Source organism: Limulus polyphemus, unplaced genomic scaffold (genome assembly GCF_000517525.1).
Source record: "Limulus polyphemus unplaced genomic scaffold, Limulus_polyphemus-2.1.2 Scaffold5309, whole genome shotgun sequence".
NCBI lineage: Eukaryota > Metazoa > Arthropoda > Merostomata > Xiphosura > Limulidae > Limulus > Limulus polyphemus.
Window position 1 is genome coordinate 22,078 of NW_013670919.1, and position 4,785 is coordinate 26,862.

Below are 4,785 nucleotides of genomic sequence, written 5' to 3' on the forward strand. Positions count from 1 at the left end.
TCAAGTAATCCTTTACATCTACAAACACGGGTGAGGAACGAAACTACAATTTCCTCTGTTTGTCAAGTAATCCTTTACATCTACAAACACGGGTGAGGAACGAAACTACAATTTCCTCTGTTTGTCAAGTAATACTTTACAGCTACAAACACGGGTGAGGAACGAAGCTACGATTTCCTCTGTTTGTCAAGTAATCCCTTTACATCTACAAACACGGGTGAGGAACGAAGCTACAATTTTCTCTGTTTGTCAAGTAATCCTTTACAGCTAAAGACACGAAAAACTTAGAATTATATTAAAAACAGCCTTGATTATATATATATATATATATAAAAGGAATTCCCATAATGCTGAAGCTGTCTTTTGTCTCCTAAGAAGTTTCTCCTTTTTTCCTGCCCTAAAAGACTGTCGAAATGTTTATGAAATAGTTTTCTGTGAAAGTTACCCTAAACGTTTTGTGTGCGTGTGTGTTTGAAGGAAACGCATTCGTGAAAATGTTTTACGTGTTAAATGCATCCCCCCCCTCCTCCTCTCGGTAATCCTACTGTAGAAACCTGTAAATATGTCTGTCAATCCCATTGAACTTATTGAACGCCAGTGTTCGGGTATTCAGGAAATTACAAAACTCGAAAAGGCAACGTAGAAAGCTAACCATATCCGTTTCCAGACCGTTTCTCCATTTTCCAGCAAGCATCACTCATTTCATAATTTCGTTATTTTCTATCAAAGTTAAGATAAAACACGCAAATCAAAACATTTTATGTTTTTATCTAAACTGAAGGAAGAAAATGTAGGGATGGCTGATATCAATACTTCGAAAACAATGCAAACAAGATAGTAGGGATGGCATTTGTATCATCTCTACATAATAACACAGTCACACAGTGTAGTAGAATGTTAACAGACAAAAATAGGATAAATTAAACTCAATTGTGATTGAATAGTTTTATATATATATATATATATATATTGCTATACGTTAATTCTTGCCTGTGCTATTATGTAGAGATGATACAAATGTCATCCCTACTATCTTGTTTACATTGTTTTTGAATGATTGATGTTAGCCATCCCTACATTTATTTTCCTTTTTTTTTAAAGTTTTTTTTACTTTTTTTGCTTTGTTTCTTTAATGCAGTATTTCAATAGACATAGGAAGGTTGTATTTATAACCAAGTTCTAAATACAATGAGGTTCCAACTATAATACTTATTGTTTATCTATTATTGGCTGATAATTCCTGTTTCACCCTGTACTCTGTATTCCTCAGTATTCTGGTAGATAAAAGTAGTCCTAGGGTTGGAGGTGGTTCTTTTTGACTAGCTGTCTTCACTATCGACTCTCAGTATTCTGGTAGATAAAAGTAGTCCTAGGGTTGGAGGTGGTTCTTTTTGACTAGCTGTCTTCACTATCGACTCTCAGTATTCTGGTAGATAAAAGTAGTCCTAGGGTTGGAGGTGGTTCTTGTTCTAGCTGTCTTCACTATCGGCTCTCAGTATTCTGGTAGATAAAAGTAGTCCTAGGGTTGGAGGTGGTTCTTGTTGACTAGCTGCCTTCACTATCGACTCTCAGTATTCTGGTAGATAAAAGTAGTCCTAGGGTTGGAGGTGGTTCTTGTTCACTAGCTGCCTTCCCTCTAGCGGAAAATAAAGAAATCTTCTGTCAAACATATCTTTTTTCTGCATGAAATTGTCCAATACATTAGCTAGGTACCGGTGTGTTAATGCATGTGAAATAAAACAAAACAAGAGGTAATCCTCGACAGCCGCGGCACTTGAAATCCTGTAGCCAGGATTAAAGTAAATTAATCTATGAGTCCTTTGTTTCCCTTTTTATTAGCTACATTTATGAAGCGTGGGGCACGCTTATACCTGATTCCATTTTATTACTCGTCAGGATTCCTACGAGCCTACCCTCAAATTGAAATTCTTTTAAGCAGGATTATAATAAATGAATCTGTGAGACCACCTTGGGCGTGATCAAATACATCAATCGAAAGGGTTTGACCTCCTGAGTCGAAAATTGTAATCAGATCTCAAATCGGTCAAGAGATGACGGAGCTATGAGCTAAAAGTTTGTACTTGAAAAACAAAACAACATCAATAACTCAAACAAACTCAGAGCCGTTCTATGAGCAGCTGTGCCTCGGCTAAAATCTTTCACGTTGAATATTAAAATAAGTTTGCACATTATGTGTCATTACTGCTAGATTTCGTCACTTAATGAGAAGCCTGTTGTTACACATTAATATAACAGCTTACAAAAGTTAACAATGTATACTTTAAAACAACGTGAAGGCAAAAGAATCAAGAAAATATAGACCTTTACTTCGAACTACGCCATTAGCCATCCAAGCTGTCCAATAAATAATTTATTTAAAGTAAACTTCTATAGTATATTCTTGCATTTGATTCAGTTTTAAACAATGTGGAAAATCACAACAATGTATAGGATCGTAACAATGTAAAAATAAACAATGCTGTCAACCGGATTCACCACTCTTGGTGATGTTCTAGGTCAAGTCAACCGGAAAGTAATAATAATAAAAGGTAGGATCGAAGGGGCAGGGTTGGTCTGCATCGATCAGTTTAAAATGATACACGCGTCTTACATTTTGTTTCTTGAGAAAAAGAAACAGAGTCTGTTTCGGTGGTTGATAACAACGTTCACAACATCGATTATATGTTCAAAAAGTAATCACACAGTTCATTGTTCAATGGACCGATTTGATACGCTATTTCTTCCATAGTTGGAAGACAGAGCCCCTCCTCCCTCACTCCCAGTGGCACAGCGGTATGTCTGCGGACTTGCAACGCTAGAAACCGGGTTTCGATACCCGTGCTGGGCAGAGCACAGATAGCCCATTGTGTAGCTTTGTGATTAATTTCAAACAAACAAACAAACATCGAAGACCGAAAAGGTTGTACAGATTAATAACTATAGGTGGCGCTCCGATGTAAGCAGTTTACATGGATTTTAATTAATGATGTATTATATTTAAAGTTTAATGATAAACAAAAATGAAGCATCGTGTCGAACGTCTGCTGAATTCAAACTGGGATATTAATGGTATCGAATTACTAAGAGTTTTTTTTTTTTTTTGTAATTATTCCAATAGGCTACAAAAACAAATTGAATTGACTTGAAGGCAATTTTTCAAATTATTCTCGTCATATGGAACCGATTGCTTTCTTTAGAATGTTGATGTTTCGTCAAGATGTGGTTAGTATTATTTGATATTAGTGTTTCGTCAAGATGTGGTTAGTATTATTTAGTCTTAACTTATGTTAAGATGTGATCAGTATTATTTGATATTAGTGTTTCGTCAAGATGTGGTTTGTATTATTTGATATTAATGTTTAGTCAAGATGTGGTTTGTATTATTTGATATTAGTGTTTCGTCAAGATGTGGTTAGTATTATTTGATATTAATATTTCGTTAAGATGTGATCAGTATTATTTGATATTAGTGTTTCGTCAAGATGTGGTTTGTATTATTTGATATTAATGTTTAGTCAAGATGTGGCTAGTATTATTTGATATTAGTGTTTCGTCAAGATGTGGTTAGTATTATTTGATATTAATATTTCGTTAAGATGTGATCAGTATTATTTGATATTAGTGTTTCGTCAAGATGTGGTTTGTATTATTTGATATTAATGTTTCGTCAAGATGTGGTTAGTATTATTTGATATTAATGTTTCGTCAAGATGTGGTTAGTATTATTTGATATTAGTGTTTCGTCAAGATGTGGTTAGTATTATTTGATATTAGTGTTTCGTCAAGATGTGGTTAGTATTATTTGATATTAATGTTTCGTCAAGATGTGGTTAGTATTATTTGATATTAGTGTTTCGTCAAGATGTGGTTAGTATTATTTGATATTAGGGTTTCGTCAAGATGTGGTTAGTATTATTTGATATTAATGTTTCGTCAAGATGTGGTTAGTATTATTTGATATTAGTGTTTCGTCAAGATGTGGTTAGTATTATTTGATATTAGTGTTTCGTCAAGATGTGGTTTGTATTATTTGATATTAGTGTTTCGTCAAGATGTGGTTAGTATTATTTGATATTAGTGTTTCGTCAAGATGTGGTCAGTAATATTTGATATTAATGTTTAGTCACGATGTGGTTAGTAATATTTGATATTAATGTTTCGTCAAGATGTGGTCAGTATTTTTTTATATTAGTGTTTAGTCAAGATGTGGTCAGTATTTTTTTATATTAGTGTTTCGTCAAGATGTGGTCAGTATTTTTTTATATTAATGTTTCATCAAGATGTGGTTAGTATTTTTTGATATTAGTGTTTCGTCAAGATGTGGTCAGTAATTGTTGATATTAATGTTTAGTCAAGATGTGGTTAGTATTATTTGATATTAATGTTTAGTCAAGATGTGGTCAGTATTATTTGATATTAGTGTTTAGTCAAGATGTGGTTAGTATTATTTGATATTAATGTTTAGTCAAGATGTGGTTAGTATTTTTGGATATTAGTGTTTCGTCAAGATGTGGTTTGTATTATTTGGTATTAGTGTTTCGTCAAGATGTGGTCAGTATTATTTGATATTAGTGTTTCGTCAAGATGTGGTCAGTATTATTTGATATTAGTGTTTCGTCAAGATGTGGTTAGTATTATTTGATATTAGTGTTTAGTCAAGATGTGGTTAGTATTATTTGATATTAATGTTTAGTCAAGATGTGGTTAGTATTTTTGGATATTAGTGTTTCGTCAAGATGTGGTCAGTATTTTTTTATATTAGTGTTTCGTCAAGATGTGGTTAGT

At 33.3% G+C, this 4,785-nt stretch overlaps 1 protein-coding gene across 1 annotated transcript in view; it reads left to right on the plus strand.

The window, feature by feature from the left end:
• LOC106472411 (Down syndrome cell adhesion molecule-like protein Dscam2) overlaps window positions 1–4,785 on the plus strand; it is a gene marked incomplete at its 3' end in the record, with an annotated part of 63,913 nt that overhangs the window by 14,305 nt on the left and 44,823 nt on the right. The gene's annotated exons all lie outside the window — the stretch shown is intronic.